The following is a 17,828-nucleotide window of genomic DNA, read 5'->3' as shown; positions in this document are numbered from 1 at the left end:
CCTAACTCCGTTGTCTCGCCCGTGTTGTCAGAAATCCCCTGCGAGACTATGGTTGCTTGAGCCCATGGCAGCCGCGTTCGAAGGGCGGATTATGTCTGCCCAACCCCGATGCCCCCTCAGGTCTTAATGGGAGACAAAGGGAAATCCGAGACAGGGTGATAACAAGGGGCCCTCTGACTAAGCAACCAGGCCAGGGGTTACAAGCTATCTAACTTAAACCAAAAGTATGTGCGGACAAACCGCCAGGGAAAAGGACAACCAAAAGATCCCCTGATCCGTTACTCCTATCCAGCACCGCTGGATACCAGAGTGGATCTGTGGGAGCGGAATCCTCCGCAAAAACTCCGGAACACAAAGAAACTAAATAATAAATAGTAAGCGGTCAGGCCGCAACACACGGCTACGCCGCGACTCACGAACACCACAGGATGTTAAAGGTGCTCGGTCGGACTCCAGGAATAGATGACAAATTCCGAGTACTGGATCACTGAGGACAGGAACAACCGGATAGAGCAGGACTGGAAACTCTCTGTAACAGACTAAGCAAACAGGAAGCTATCACCGGCGTCTGTAAGAAGTCCTGAGAGTGCCTTTATTTGGGAACCCTCCAATCAGGATCCAGACAGGATAATAAACATCATGCCGTGCAGCTGCATGCTGCACGGCCAGGATACAAATGAACTCATTATCTAGACCTAGCAACGGGGAACGCGGTCCGACAGTGGCGTCCCCGTTGCTATGGTCTGAGCGGCTCCGTGCGCCCGGCGTCTAGCGTTGCTAGGGAGCCGGCGGCTGTGTGCCTGCGGCGTCCCTAGTTGCTAGGCGCCGGGCCGCACTGACGGGCGGACCCTCGGCGCCTAACAGACACTCGCCTTGCGTATGCCAAGGCCAACCTGATGACCACTTTCCAAGTGAAGAATTACACTCCACCTTACATAAAGGTTCAAACCAATGTGATTGAAGGAACTGCAACACCACATTAAGATCTCATGGTGCCACTGGGGCACAAAAGGAGGTCGGATGTGCAACACACGCCCTACACGACAGCCTGAACTTCTGGAAGGGAGTCCAATTGATTCTGAAAGAAAACCAATAAGGCCGATTTTAATTGAGCCCAACTTTAGGCCCGCATCCACACCTGCTTGTAGAAAATGGAGAAAACGTCCTAGCTGAAACTCTGCCATAGGAGTCTTCTTGGACTCCCACCAAGAAACTTATTTTCTCCAAATACGGTAGTAATGTTTTAGACGTTACCCCTTTTCTAGCCCGAATAATTGTGGGAACTTCTTCCGTGGGAATACCCTTACGGACTAGGAATTAGCGTTCAACCGCCATGTCGTCCTAATAGACACACGGCCCCCGCCGCAACAGGTCCTCGCGCAAAGGAAAAGGCCAGGGATCTCCTATGAGCAATTACTTAGATCTGGATACCAAGCTCTCCTTGGCCAGTCTGGGACAATGAGGCTCGCTCGAATTTCTGTACTTTTTATGATCCCAGAACCTTTGGAATGAGAGAAACCGGAGGGAATACATATACCAACTAAAAAATACTCACGGTGTCACCAGAGCATTCACTGTTATTGTTTGAGGGTCCCTTGACCTGGACTCTGAAGCTTCTTGTTAATACGAGATGCCATCATGGATCTGGCAGAAACAGAGGATGATTTCTGCTCCTGTGACCTTGAAGAGGCTGCTGACCTCTTCCCTTTTCTCCTTACTCTACCTGCAAAGAAAAGGGGAATCAGTATCTATTGGGCCGACATGACTGCATCCGACAATTATACGTCATCATCCGTTGTGAGGGAACATAGGCCCAGAAGGTAGACTTACCAGCGGCATCTGCCGAGATCAAATTAACTAGCCCGTCACCAAACCAGGCTTCACCTTCATAGAGAAGAGACTCCATTTCTTCTCTGAGTCAGCATCAGCATTCCATTGGTGAATCCACAACGCCCTCCTAGCCGAGACTGCCATGGAATTGGCCCGCGAACCCAAGAGTCCTATATCCCTTGCAGTCACACGAAAAGCATGCTGCAGCGTCCATGATATGACCCAACGTAAGGAGTATCCCATCTCTCCCCAGGGTATCTATAACAGATGACCAGGCAACCGACCATTTTTGAATACTACTACTCCCCCATGCGCATGTAATGGCAGGTCTAACTGATGTACACGTGGACACATAACTAGAATATAATGTAGCTTCCTACATATGATCCGCTGGCTTTGTGACAGGGCCCCGTGCAGAACAGGGGGTGACTCCCACTTTATTCTATCCGCGGCGGGAAAAGAATAAACAATCGGAATCCTCTTGAGGATTTGAAACCATCTTGTCAGGGCTGACCCAGACTTTCTCAAACAGAGCGTTCAGCACATGAGAATGAAGAATGTTACTTCAGCTTTATTATAAATTTATCTCTCTCTCTCTCTCTCTCTATATATATATATACACATACATACAAATATATACATATATACACACATAGACGCCTTTGTTCGGAACAGCAGGGTCCACAGTTACGTTAATACGTCCTTATTATGCACTAATCATGTACTAAATGCTCTTTTTTTTTTTTTCCGGATCTCATCAGGAAACATTATGGTCGACATAGGAATTAGCATCTGTGTCGGTATCAGGGAGTAGTAACTGAGCAAAATAACATTTTTGCGACCCCGAGGGGTCTGAGGGAAATATAGCTATGAACAAGACATCCTCCATAGATATTTCTACGTCTGTGTCACCGATTTATGCAACCTTACTATATATATATATATATATATATATATACATAGCCCTTTCTGATATGCATCACATTAACATGCAATTTTTTTACCCAGTCAGAAACTGGTGGTGCCAACTGGGCCACCCACACACGTCTGTGTCCCTAATATAGTTTTCTCTTGGGAAAAAACATTGATCCACTGACATGTTGACACACATGTACCAAGTACCATCAGGAGTCGGCGGTGCCGACAGGGTCACTCCCACAGCCGTTTGTGGGAAGCACTCCGCCTCAGACATGCCGACACACGTGTACCAAACATGTCAGAGAGACACAGATAGAGTTTGCCAGCTCATAACCCAGCGCCGCTTAATCAACAGTTCTGAACACTATAGAATGTTATAGTTTGCACCAAATTTACTGTGCCCCCTCCCCCCCCCCCCGTTTTGCACCCTGATACTTTCAGCAGTGTGAGGAAGGACCAGTGTCTCTGCAAGAGAAAATGGCACTGGCTGTGTGAGCCGTGAGGGCTAAGCCCCGCCCCCATAATGACGCGCTTCAGTCCCACTATTTTTGTTAAAAATCTTTATACAGGCCCTATGTCCCCTGTTGTCAGTCTTATATTGAGGTATATATGCTGCCCAGGCCCCCCCCCCCCCCCGCGCCCTGCACCCTGTAGTGCCTCTGTGGGTGGGAGCCTGGCGCGCAGCGTGCGATCGCTGTGCGGTACCTCAGAAGCCATCACTGAAGTCTTCTTTGCTTCTTCTACTCACCTGTCTTCTGACTTCTGGCTCTGCAAGGGGGGTGACAGCCGGCTCTGGGAATGAGCCCCTAGGCGTACCTAGTGATCAAACCCTCAGGAGCTAATGGTGTCCTGTAGCCAAAGAAGCAGAGCGTTGAAACTCACAGAAGTAGGTCTGACTTCTCTCCCCTAAGTCCCACGATGCAGGGAGACTGTTGCCAGCAGTTCTCCCTGCAAATAAAAAACCTAACATAAGTCTTTTTCAGAGAAACTCAGTAGAGCTCCTCAGAGTGCATCCAGTCTCACTGGGCACAGATTCTAAACTGGAGTCTGGAGGAGGGGCATAGAGGGAGCAGCCAGGTTACACCCTTTGAAACTCTAAAAGTGCCCATGTCTCCTGCGGATCCCGTCTATACCCCATGGTTCTTGAAGTGACCCCAGCATCCTCTAGGACGTATGAGAAATTATAGTAAAAAAAAAATCAGGGGGGGGGGTGAAAAAACTCAGGTTCCACCGAGATTTGAACTCGGATCGCTGGATTCAAAGTCCAGAGTGCTAACCATTACACCATGGAACCAGCTGATAGCTCAGTCAAAGTACAAGGCTCATCACTCCTGTCTTTATATTTATAGTACATGTTTGTTAGGATCATTCTGCTTATGGGGTTTGGCGTTATGAGTGTGGATGACTGAATTCCAGACTAGCACCCCTAGAAACGTGTTTGTATAGAGTCTTTAAGTCCTTTGCATGTTACTCGTGTCTACAGTACTTACAAATATGTATCACGCAGACACCACTGAAACCAGCTGAATTTTAGCAGGGTAGATTCAGCGGCCAATACATAATTGACTTGAAACAGAAAAGTGAATGTGAAGTAAACAGAAAGCAGATGCTACACAAGTGTACAGTTATGTCCAACATTTTATACACATTGAGGTGGCTCCAAAAATTATTACTTCAGAAAAGTGGACTATTTATTCATTCATGTATATTATGTTTGCAATGAAAGAGAATACCACTTACAACTGTGAAACTGGTTTAATTACCAGATACGGTCTCTCTTCACAAATGCTAACGATGTTTTTAGAAAACTGCTAGCACAGAAATCGTTACATGAACACTAGTTTAAAAAAAAAAAAAATCTTAGGTTCCACCGAGATTTGAACTCGGATCGCTGGATTCAGAGTCCAGAGTGCTAACCATTACACCATGGAACCACCTTCTGTACAGGCAGGAAAGTACACTTTGTAAACGTCACTTTGTCCTAATTAGTGATATTATTAAATCAACGTATAAGTGTATATTTGGTGAACCAACAGCAGTGTCCCATGCAGTCAGGGATAGGTCACTTTTCACCTGTTGTGATAACATAGTTGCTAGCAGAGCCTGTGTCTGGGAGATTTGTAGTCCCATTAACTATACAAATATACTATACTATATAGTTTATCTAGTTCTAGATGCTGATTCATCGCAGACTTTTCAAATACCATGGGGAATAAAAGGAATACAGAGGGAATACACATAGGGGAATACAGTGAATGCAGTGTGGATACACATAGGGGAATGCAGTGGGAATACAAATAGGGGAATACAAATAGTTGAATACTGTGAAGCGAAAAAATGTAAATCTGACTTGTAAAATACACACACATTTACAATCTGAATCTACATATCCATGTAATGTAAAATTAGTGACCTATGGTAAAGTGAATAAGCAACCACTTAGTTGTTACAGGAGCATATGTTGATCTAAAGCTCTAAACGCGGATTTTCTGGTTAAAATAGTGACGTTTTCATTGCATTACTGGTGAGTTTAGAAGGCAAAATTAGTGGGGCATTTCAAAGATACCACAACAGAAAAATAAAACTATAAATAATCGTTGGCTGCGTTCTTCTACAGGAGAATATTTTGTTACTGTAAAACAAATTCTTGTAATTATGCAAAAAAAAAAACATCTAGCAGAGGATGGTTTCGATCCATCGACCTCTGGGTTATGGGCCCAGCACGCTTCCGCTGCGCCACTCTGCTACTTGGTTATACAGCAGCCAGGTAGTCTAATATGCCGGAGTACATGCACTGCCGCTGCTACAGGGACACTGGCGGGAACACAGCATGATCGGTCATCACATGACTGTACTGCACTGTCTGCATGGTTGTGTCTATGTGTGGAATAAAGATGTGTTGGCACTGGGGAAGCAAGCACAGGCTAGGAGTCTCATAGACCCTAATTGCCTGTCACAAATGTCTTCTACAAGTAGGCAGAGAATAGTCTGACACAAACATCCTACAGCTAAGAAGAGACTCTTCTGACACAGACATTCTGGAACTAAGCAGATACTGTTCTGATACACACAGTCAAGGTGAGCATATTGCGACGCACACATTCTAGCGCTAACAGAGAATATCCTGACACAAAACCGTGATCTCTGTAGCTACCAGCTTGCTACATCCCATTATGCAGTCTTCCTACTCTGAGAACAGAACGCCTCTTTCGGTCTTTCTGCGTGCAGCATATGAGTAAACCCACCCACAGCGGCTGCAACTTGCAAAGCGAGCTGGCCGGATGCTCCCATAATCCCCTGCAGCTCGCCTACTAATTTGCATATAGAATCTTTATTTGCATATAGAGTTTTGATTCTGTGTGTAGCAGCTTGCATATATACATATTGCAGTACTCTGGCTTTAAACAACAAAGGTTATTAGTTCATTTTAAATGGATGTTCTCGAGAGACTTCAGTCATTATGTGAATGCAATATCTCTCCATGAGTTAAAATAAACGTTTTTTTTGTACTATATATACCATTGGGGTGAGCAGTGTGTTTGTGCTCGCTTCGGCAGCACATATACTAAAATTGGAACGATACAGAGAAGATTAGCATGGCCCCTGCGCAAGGATGACACGCAAATTCGTGAAGCGTTCCATATTTTGTCACAGCATTTGTTGATTTTTTGATTATTATTATTGTTATTACTATAAGGCTTCAGTCTATTATTTTCACCTTTTTTTATTGTGTTTTAACTGCTTAATGGCAACTTACGGAGTGAAGTGTTTCATATCCTCAACTACTGGTCGAATTATGAGGTCGGTTATACCTCTTTTCCACTAGCTCAAAAACACGGGTAAATACACGGGGGCGCGCATTTACCCGTGTTTTTTGTTAGTGGAAAAGGGTCAACCCGGATCAAGTGTTCCGGGAATCCTACCCGGGTTGTATGCCGGGTTGAACACGAGTTCAACCCGGTTAGCTCTGCAGTGTAAACGGGAGCTGTGTCGATGCGACACGGCTCCCGTTCACAGTCTATGGAAGGGCGGCGCTGGGAGATCATGTGATCTTCCAGCTCCGCCACTGCCGCGTTGCTAGCAGCGTCACCAACTCGGCAATATGCCAGGTTGGTGAGCGCAGTGGGAAAGTGGGCTGAGCACGGGCCGCAGCCGGGTAGCACCCGTGTCAGGCTCCCGGCTGCGACCCGTGCTTAGTAGGTGGAAAAGGGGTATAAGTGTCACAAAAATGAGCTTGACCAGAAAACAACTTCTGAGATTTTTTTTTTCTTTTTCATTTACCTTCCAAATTACAATATATAAAAATATTGTTTTATTAAGAAACATTTTTATAAAAATGCATTGGTTTTTCCATATGGTGCAATATAATTAACTCATTGAAATCAATCCAATTACAGTAGGTGTGAGTTGCGAGTTGTTTCATGAAACTCACAGACATTTGCGCAAATGAGTGCTCCTGAGAATACTACAACCCAATTAAAAATGCCTATTTGCAGTACTCGTAGTGGGGGTTTGCAATATGTCAGCCATATGCAATGTGAGAGAAGTGCATGAAAAAATGGGGTGGCCTTCCTGGACCTCAAAAATATGACAATTTCATACCTCCCAACTGTCCCGATTTTCGCGGGACAGTCCCATTTTTTTGTGAATGTCCCATTGTCCCACCCGCGGGCCGCAGTGTCCCGCAGTGGAGGGGGGGGGGGCAGTTGGAAGGCTATCAGTGGAGACAGGAGGAGAGGGGGAATGGCAGCAGCTCACGGAGCGCTGGGCATGCCCCCTCAGTGACGAAAACGGGGACGTGGCTTGCGATCACGGGTCCTCCGTGAAGTCACGCCCCATTTCCATAGGCCACACCCCCTTTCCAGAGTGTCCCTATTACAGAAAGAATAAAGTTGGGAGGTATGTAATTTCATTTGCAGAATCATAGAGAAGGCTGTTAGAGGTCATAAGGAAAGTACTGGAGGTATTTAAGCTGTTAAATGGCTGAAGTGTGCCTTTTTTTTAAGTGAAAAATAATTTAATAAAATAAACTTTTTTCATCTTCTTTCCTTCAAAAAAAAAAAAGAAAAATAACAATTTCTCTCATGCTCTGCTGTTATAACATATGCACCATGCTGACCAACAGTGATTTAACAATAGCTGTTCAGCATCAATGGTGCCACTGGTGATGAACATCTATGTCATGGAACCATCAATGGTTTGCACTCATCGATGGTTATCTTGGCTAGTGATCATGGCGGGCTGTGGGCCAATCAGATCAAGGGATGGTTTTAAATATGCAATGCAGGGTGGGAATTAGTTGCACAGGGTGGGGGAAAGCTCTGTGCCACCCTCTGTCAGGGAAAAAAAAACATTGGTGCCCTGTCTGCCGTCGATGTGGAGAACCATTAGAACTCAGCCATTGATGGGAAACCATTGATCATTGGTGTTAAGCCATCGATTGCTGACCGGCGATGGTCGATGACCATTTCTAAAATCTACCTATTAATGGCATGCAATAATCGGCATTAGGTCCTCTTCTTCTTTCTGTCCAGATGGGAGAAGCTGATGAAGAGTAATGAGTGGGGTAGGAACAGAGGGGAAGATGTACTATAGCGGCATGGATCGTGCCACTATAGCTCGTCTTGCTTCACCTCTTTACCGAGGTGAAGCAGGAAGCAGCAGCAGCAGCAACAAGATGTATTAGGGCAATTCTCCGTGATGCATGAGACAGCTACACAAAAATAGGAGCTGATAGGGTTACTGGCCAGGACGCAAAATAGCAGGGGCCCCATGAGTCCAGCCTCATTCGCTAAATTTATTACCACAGAATTACAGGACTATGCAGAGCCAATTTTCTTAATTTAACATTACTGGTACAAGTTGCTATAGAAAAAAAAATGCAGTCTCTAGTAAGAGTCAAGAGAGAGACAGAGAGAGAAGCAAGGGACAGAGAGAGACGTATGGGGCAGAGAGAGACGTATGGATGGACAGGGGCATATCTAGAGAGGAGGGGACCCGTGTGCAGTCTCTGGGTGTGGGCCCCCTCCTCTCACGTCCCGTAGCTGGCAGCAGCGGCATGGTGGCCATTTTGTCAAAGACCTGTGCATGCGCTGTAGACTCTGGCACTATGCCAGAGTCTCTACGGCTCAGACAGAGCGCTAACAGCGCTGCTGCTGGCTATGGTGAGAGGAGAGGAGGGGGCCCATGCACGGACACCAGAAAGGTAAGTATAGAAGAAATGGGTGCACCCATTATAGATACGCCACTGTGTATGGGGCAGAGAGAGACACATGGGGCAGAGAGAGACGCATGGGGGCAGAGAGAGACATACGGAGGCAGAGAGATCTGGAGAGGGAAAGAAAAAGGAGGTGGTGCTACAAGGGTTTGTATTGCAGAAAGACAGAGATAGATAGATAGACAGACAGACAGACAGACAGACAGACAGACAGGCAGGCAGACAGACAGACAGACAGACAGACAGACAGACAGACAGACAGATAGATAGATAGATAGATAGATAGATAGATAGATAGATAGATAGATAGATAAGGTAACCATGTGGTAGATGGGCATCAACAATTTGATTATTGTGATTTGTAGTGTTTAAAGTGTATTCTTATATTACTATCCTTTATTTTGTAAAGTCAATCACAGAAGTGGCAAAATGTAAATAATATACAGTTAAAGATTGTTTAGAAAATGATAGCATGTCACACAATTCCCCACATGAGGAATTGAGAGCAGTGGATTGTAGAGGTTTTCCGGAACATTTTACTACACACGTACAGCTGAAGATGAGCAGAGTTGTGTTGTGCTAGACTTGAAAAGAGAGTGGTGAAATCCTTAATGGCGCTTCTAACGAACCGATTGCTGCCTTCTAAATCCAACGGTGGACTTATCCCAGATAGTCCAAAAAATAAAAACAGTAGGAGTAGTAGTGGTGTGGACTAGATGGCGCTATCGCTCAGGCAGTGATGGTGAATGTGAGAGTGCTAGAGCAAATACTTAGCTGTGTTGTCTCCAGACGAAGGATCAGGTACAATCTATGTCCAGTTTCTGATGGAGAGCTCAGCCATATTAAGAAAACAAAACAGAAAAACAATGTGTAGTGATATCGCTTGAAATAGGGAAAATGTAGAACTATTTTATCTAGGATTATTTCATCAATGAGGACTGAGGATTTTCACTAGGTGATATGAATAGTCAGAAAATAAGTAGTCTTTTAAATCCTAACATTCAGAGACAGTATCCTCATCTGAACACACCTGACTTACTCAAAGACAGGTGGTGACAGGTCCATAAAGGTATCTTTTAGAGATATGATGTGCTCTTTATCAATAGATGGTTTAAGTGGGCGTACCTAACACTCACGTGAAGGACAGTAGATATCCCTCATATAACGGTTTCTTTCTATGACATCATTCCAAAGGGATTACCATGGTAGTTGAATGTTCAATGATGAAATGCTCGATCATATATGGAATGTGAAACATAAACACACAATGTGTAGTATGTTCAAGAAACGTAAGATATCCTAGATGCTATATATAGGCGTACCTAGGTATCTTTCTAGGCTGGTAATGCAAACATAGAATTCTTGTAAACACACCTGACTTACATAGAGACAAGTGCCTGGATGACCATAACAGTATCTTTCATAAAATATGCGATTCTCTATCAGTCAATGGTGAGTAACCAATTTTATAATGGTAGGAGAGGCGTACCTCACACTCACATGCAGAACGGTCGATATCCTCATATAACGGTATCTTTGAAAGACCTCGCTCCAGAAGTAGTAAAATGTAAAAAAATTATTCAAGGTGTATAGCATAAAATAACATAAAAAACAGGCTAATCCCAGCGCACGAGTCCGGCTCTGATGGAAGTAAGAACCGTCTTGGAACCATAAGGGGCCAACTTTGGGGTTCCAAAAAAGAAGATAATTGTAAAATTATGACAAGGTCCTACCTTCCTTCAGAGTCCAGAACAAAAGGGACAAGTCCGCCGCAGAGAAGCCCACCTCAGAGCCAACGCGTTTCGAGTCAGGAGACTCTTTTTCAAACAAACAGGTTCCCCTATTTATGGCAAAACATAATTACATCATTTCCTGTCACAGGAATTTGTTTAACAACTCATATGTCAATCTTGGAATGAGATCATCCAAATAAGCCCTCTTTTATGTTAATAACAAAGCTATCAGGCCGCCAACAGCGCGACTTCCTGTATAGATTTTGACTACATTTCCCAGCAAGTTTAACTACTTCCGGTCACGGAGATTTCTTAGACTATGAAAAACTACATGTCCCATAATCCTATGTGAGAATCTTCATCTCATAAGAGTACTGTTTTATGTTCATAATGTAGTATTTTATATGCTGACATATATTTTAAACAGCAAGGAAAAATTCTATTTATTTTTCTAACTTTTTAACAACCTGTTCCTGTCATGTGACAGGAAATTATGTAATTATGTTTTGCCATAAATAGGGGAACCTGTTTGTTTGGTCCCTCATGCCTTGAAAAAGAGTCTTCTGACTCGAAACGCGTTGGCTCTGAGGTGGGCTTCTCTGCGGCGGACTTGTCCCTTTTGTTCTGGACTCTGAAGGAAGGTAGGACCTTGTCATAATTTTACAATTATCTTCTTTTTTGGAACCCCAAAGTTGGCCCCTTATGGTTCCAAGACGGTTCTTACTTCCATCAGAGCCGGACTCGTGCGCTGGGATTAGCCTGTTTTTTATGTTATTTTATGCTATACACCTTGAATAATTTTTTTACATTTTACTACTTCTGGAGCGAGGTCTTTCAAAGATACCGTTATATGAGGATATCGACCGTTCTGCATGTGAGTGTGAGGTACGCCTCTCCTACCATTATAAAATTGGTTACTCACCATTGACTGATAGAGAATCGCATATTTTATGAAAGATACTGTTATGGTCATCCAGGCACTTGTCTCTATGTAAGTCAGGTGTGTTTACAAGAATTCTATGTTTGCATTACCAGCCTAGAAAGATACCTAGGTACGCCTATATATAGCATCTAGGATATCTTACGTTTCTTGAACATACTACACATTGTGTGTTTATGTTTCACATTCCATATATGATCGAGCATTTCATCATTGAACATTCAACTACCATGGTAATCCCTTTGGAATGATGTCATAGAAAGAAACCGTTATATGAGGATATCTACTGTCCTTCACGTGAGTGTTAGGTACGCCCACTTAAACCATCTATTGATAAAGAGCACATCATATCTCTAAAAGATACCTTTATGGACCTGTCACCACCTGTCTTTGAGTAAGTCAGGTGTGTTCAGATGAGGATACTGTCTCTGAATGTTGGGATTTAAAAGACTACTTATTTTCTGACTATTCATATCACCTAGTGAAAATCCTCAGACCTCATTGATGAAATAACCCTAGATAAAATATTTCTACATTTTCCCTATTTCAAGCGATATCGCTACACATTGTTTTTCTGTTTTGTTTTCTTAATATGGCTGAGCTCTCCATCAGAAACTGGACATAGATTGTACCTGATCCTTCGTCTGGAGACAACACAGCTAAGTATTTGCTCTAGCACTCTCACATTCACCATCACTGCCTGAGCGATAGCGCCATCTAGTCCACACCACTACTACTCCTAGAGTTGTGTTGTGGACTAGCAGGGAGGTGATCGGAGATGTCATAGCAATCCTAGCTGTCATTGTTGATGTTGCAACATAGTTTAGAAGTGATTAATTTTATTGTGTTGTTACAATTACAAGTGTATGACAATGCAAGATCTAATGATCACCTGGGTCACACACTGAAACTTTTCCAGTAACCTCAAGGATAAGTATAATTAAATGCATTCTGCTGTATGAAAAAATCGCCCCATAATTAGTATTTATCAATTCATATTAAGATGTTATTATATCGGGATCCAGGAGTTGCGTGCATTAAAGCCGATACTATAGGTCACTAAAAATCAGATTCTGATTTACAAGGGACTATGGAAAATGGTTATGGGGAACTAGCTGTTGTCCACACACTGCCGGAGGTCCTTTATCTCTCTCTATTTCCTCCTGTCACCCTTTTGTCTAATCTCTTTCTTCAGCGCTTCCTCCCTTTTTCTCCTCCTCTCTCTATGCCCATAATTTCATTTTTCTTCGTTATCTTCCTCCTCTATTTCTCTTTATCACTCTAATGCTCTTCCCCCTCTTTCTCTCCCTATGGTGTAGCATGTATAAGAGGTACTACTGTGTGGTGTAACATGTATACAGAGTATTATTATTGATGCAACATAAATAAGGCGCAGTACTGTGTGACGAAATGTGAATAAGGGGTATTACTGTGTGAAGTAATGTGAATAAGGTGCACTACTGTGTAGTGTAATATGAATAAGGTGTACTACTGTGTGACATAGGCCCAAATGTATTAAGTCTTAAAAAGTGATAAAGTGGAGATGGATAAAGAGTGATAAAGTACCAGCCAATCAGCTCCTAACTGTCATTTTTTTCAAACACAGCCTGTTACATGGCAGTTAGGAGCTGATTGGCTGGTAATTTATCACTCTTTATCCATCTCCACTTTATCTTTTGTTAAGGCTTAATACATTTGGGCCATAATGGGAATAAGGGGCACTACTGTGTGGTTTGATGTAAATAAGACTGCACTACTGTGTAGCGTAATTTGAATTGGGTGGAACTATTGTGTGACCACGGCCCTTATCCATGAGAACACACCCATTTGTTTGTTGTGCACCTTCGGCGTGCATGGGGCCTAATTCAGAACTGATCGCAGCAGCAAAACTGTTCTCTATTGGGCAAAACCATGTGCACAGTGGGGGGGGGGATATAACATGTACAGAGAGAGTTAGATTTGGGTGGGTTATACTGTTTCTGTGCAGGGTAAATACTGGCTGATTTATTTTTACATTGCAATTTAGATTTCAGTTTTAACACAACCCAGTAGAGAACAATTTTGCTGTTGCGATAGGGTCTGAATTGGGCCCATAGTCCTCTAATCATAATATGGGGGATTGGGGCAGTGCTCTTTCTGGCATGCATCACCAAAATGTTTAGTTACAGTTCTGCTGTTTTGGGACATCCTCATGTTTTCTTTTCTGTATATGGCCTAGGCATTCCTGTGTGTCATTTTCCTTTATTTTATACTGGTATACATTTTTGGCTGTGAATAATGTTGTTATTGGTTGATTTTCAGATGTGTTTTCATCATGTGATAAGTAAATATGAAAAATAACATAAATGTTTGGAGAAGTGTTCTTAGCAGCAGTCCATTGTATTATATAATTACTTAATATAAAATAAATAGAGATCTATATGGCTGGCATTAATGCACACAGCAATGGTGTAGCTAAAAGCCCCTAAATCACAATATAATAACATCTACACACGTGTATTTTATTATGTCCAGAGATGTTTTACATGGCTGCTTGCCTTTACCCTCTTCGAAAGATGCCCCATGACTCTTGCATGCCAGTATGCCACCAATGTCTGCATCCATGTAGCATGTACGATTAGGGGCTATGCCTGCGTGTAACCCTGCAATCATTGAATAAAGACCTTTAAGAGGAGAATTAACCATGAAAGGGACAAAGGTCAAACATCATGACTGTATATAAGTAAATGCTCTACTTGTAATGACAGTTTATAGCCCAATACCCAGCCACTTAATGTTCTGTTTAATTACTGCCACATACTGTATGAACAATGGTGCAAATATGGAAGAACACACTCTTGTCCAGTGTCTCTGCATATACAGCACCTCACCCAACACTTCTACAGTGACTATAAAGACAGCAAATTGTCAAGAAAGCTTTTCTTCCAGTGTGCCCGTGGCCTTATCAGTGATATTACCATTTCCTAGTGAGCTAATTGGCTGCATTATGATAAATATTCGTTCAGCATACAGAATAGCTGTCACCACTGTGACTATGCGAGTGGTCCATTTCAATGTAAGCACATTGGCCCTCATTCCGAGTTGATCGCTCGTTCTTTTCTTTCGCATCGGTGCGATTTTCCGCTAACTGCGCATGCGCAATGTTCGCACTGCGGCTGCGCCAAGTAAATTTGCTAAGAAGTTTGGTATTTTACTCACGGCATTACGAGATTTTTTCTTCGTTCTGCTGACCGTAGTGTGATTGACAGGAAGTGGGTGTTTCTGGGCGGAAACTGGCCGTTTTATGGGAGTGTGTGAAAAAATGCTGCCGTTTCTGAGAAAAACGCGGGAGTGGCTGGAGAAACGGGGGAGTGTCTGGGCGAACGCTGGGTGTGTTTGTGACGTCAAACCAGGAATGACAAGCACTGAACTAATCGCACTGGAAGAGTAAGTCTCGAGCTACTCAGAAACTGCAAAGAAAAATCTTTTCGCAATATTGCGAATACTTCGTTCGCAATTCAGCTAAGCTAAGATTCACTCCCAGAGGGCGGCGGCTTAGCATGTGCACTGCTGCGAAAAGCGGCTAGCGAGCGAATAACTCGGAATGAGGGCCATTATGCACAAATGCAGGATCACTATGAAAAAAATTGTGAAAGTTACACTGTGAAATTGAATGTTATTCTAGAAATGTGTATCTCAACCTACAATAAAGTGATGACCTTTAATAATATATGTTGGCCTGTAATCATTAGTTCCATATGCCTGGAAATTCTTGTAGATATGTGTTATCCAGGTCACAATGCAGCACTTTCTGTATAATGCATATGTTATTTATCCTCATCAGTTAATGTTATGCTATCATAATATGTAACTATGGGCCTGATTCATGTTCGTAAGTAAAGCAAATTATCAAGCAACTGGGCGAAACAATGTTGCGCTGCTAGTGGGGAAGATGTAACATGTGCAGAGGGATTTAAGGGCCCCATACACTAGAACAATAATGCCCGATTTCATCCACTTTCGGGCAATCGGGCCGATATATCGGGTGAAATCTGGCATTTTGGAGGTGTATCCGATCCGATCCGATGCGCGTTCCCCGTGAGGGTCGGATCAGCTCCCCTAGATCGTTAGTGCTGCACTCGTGATATGTCGGTTACCGCAGGTATGGCTGGGATCGCATACGATATATCGCATGCAAAATGTACCAAATCGTATGGAATTATATGGAACCACTCCCGGGAAGCTCCCAGGAGAGTTCAAGGGAAATCACCTCTGACTTCAGCCTCAGACATATCGTTGTAGTGTATGGGGCGCTTTAGATTTGGTTGATGTGTGTTCAAACTGAAATCTAAATTGCAATATAAAAATAAAGCAGGCAGTATCTACCCTGCACAGAAATAAAATAACCCACCCAAATCTAAGGGCGGTATCCAATTAGCCATGGCAATTTACCGTTGTTAATGGATTCGCCAGGGGCTATCTGTTAGCCCCAATAGCCGACACTTATTGGAAATTAGCTTCACATGCCTCAGGCGCGCAAACCATAACCCCTGATAAGCAGTCCTCAGAGCTGCAATAATACATGGGGCCAGATATCTATCCCGACTTCCATATGTTATCAGCTGAAAACGGGACATTTTGTCCCCCAAAAAACAGGCATTAATTGGATAGCCTAATAATGTACAATAAAGGACGGCTTGGTACCACTCAGCCTACGCTGCAGCAAGCAATGGTGCACCGCTGCTGCTGCTGGACTGTGAGATAGGACCCACTACATGCTGCAGACCGCTGAATCTCGTGAGTCTGACCATGCTGACACACAGCGTAGCTGGAGCCCTGACAATTCCCTGTGGGCTCCAGTCTCTGTAGAGCGGCTGAGAGCATTATCTATATAGTGAAACACACACATTCACACCCACCATATTTGGTGCATGCAGGCCAATCTAGCACCGGCGATAGCGCCGCACCTCGCCGCGCATCACTATCGCTGGGGGGCATACACACGGAGAGATCCATGCTTAACTTCTAAGCAATCTAGTCAGATTGGTTAGATTTTAAGAACGGATCTCTCTGTGTGTACTAGGGAAGCCAATCCCAGGCCATTTTTTCAATCCCGGGTATCGGGATTGAAAAATGGCCAATCTCGAGAGTCCCGGGATTGGCTTTTAGCTATGTGGCCACCCCCTCGCCCCACCCCACCCCGCCCCGCCTGCCCCGCACACATAGCTCACCATATACAGGGGCGGGCGGGTGAGGAACAACCTCTGATCTCTCCTGGCGGCTCCCTGCAGCAGCTGCTGCGCTGGGTAGCCGGAAGGAAGAAGCCGGGCAGCGTCTGAACGTCCTGTGGATGCTCAACGCTGATCCCTCAATCCTCGGGATTGGGGCTTCCAATCCCGGGATTGAATCCCGACCATTTTTGGCCCTAAATCCCGGGATCCCGCCGATCCCGGGATTGGCCACCATAGTGTGTACCCCCTTTACAATTTACATGCCATTCATGACAAGATTGTCTGTGATAAAGAAGCTGTGTAGTGGAAGCACACACTGACTCCAGACTTCTCCACTATGGCTTTATTTCATCAGGATGACTACAGACCAGCAACCACTACACAGTAAAAATGTTCATGACCCCCCCTTCCCAACCATATTCTTTCTTTCCCCTTTTTCTTCTTTTTTTAATTTTCCTTAAATGACTTTTTATTATATAAGTACCAGTGCTCTTGATTTTCGTTCTTTATTTATACAATGTAATACATTAATATATTGCTCAGATATGTACTTTGTGTTCAGCACATTATGTTCTATTTAGTTGACGTATATTGTTATCTCTGCTGTACTGTATTGTTTTGAACTGAGCTGTTTTGCACTGTCAATGGCTTTGTTATTATTGTAATTTTCGTACTCCTTTATTTGCAAACAAAAATAGAATTAACAAAAATGGTCCTGTCATTGACTAATAGAGGTCTACTCCATAGTCACCGGCCAGCTTTCCTGGCGTTGGTCATTAACATAAATCCCCCCCAAACACTCTTTTATACCTTAGACTCCTCCTCCCTTTCCGAGACTGACAGGCAAATAACACTCCCACCTTGTCATTAAAAGCAAGCTCTTCACAGCTGTTCTGGTTGATTCATCTCATGCTTTCAGCTTCCCCAGGCTGGGGGGGAGAACTGCACTGAAATGAATCAAGCAAGTAAGACACACATTT

General features: G+C 43.7%; 4 non-coding genes across 4 annotated transcripts; 1 reads left to right on the top strand and 3 right to left on the bottom strand.

The window, feature by feature from the left end:
• Nucleotides 1-3,970: 3,970 nt before the first annotated feature.
• On the bottom strand, nt 3,971-4,042 carry TRNAQ-UUG (transfer RNA glutamine (anticodon UUG)). The gene has a single exon. It is a non-coding gene; the product is annotated as a tRNA-Gln (tRNA).
• A 568-nt stretch (nt 4,043-4,610) lies between these two features.
• Nucleotides 4,611-4,682, bottom strand: TRNAQ-CUG (transfer RNA glutamine (anticodon CUG)). The gene has a single exon. It is a non-coding gene; the product is annotated as a tRNA-Gln (tRNA).
• Nucleotides 4,683-5,422: 740 nt separating this feature from the next.
• TRNAM-CAU (transfer RNA methionine (anticodon CAU)) lies at nt 5,423-5,494 on the bottom strand. The gene has a single exon. It is a non-coding gene; the product is annotated as a tRNA-Met (tRNA).
• Nucleotides 5,495-6,289: 795 nt separating this feature from the next.
• On the top strand, nt 6,290-6,396 carry LOC134899959 (U6 spliceosomal RNA). Its single transcript, XR_010173483.1, has one exon. It is a non-coding gene; the product is annotated as a U6 spliceosomal RNA (small nuclear RNA).
• Nucleotides 6,397-17,828: the final 11,432 nt, after the last annotated feature.

The sequence above is a fragment of the Pseudophryne corroboree genome, chromosome 3 (genome assembly GCF_028390025.1).
Source record: "Pseudophryne corroboree isolate aPseCor3 chromosome 3, aPseCor3.hap2, whole genome shotgun sequence".
Taxonomy (NCBI): domain Eukaryota; kingdom Metazoa; phylum Chordata; class Amphibia; order Anura; family Myobatrachidae; genus Pseudophryne; species Pseudophryne corroboree.
This window is presented reverse-complemented; position numbering and strand designations above follow the sequence as displayed.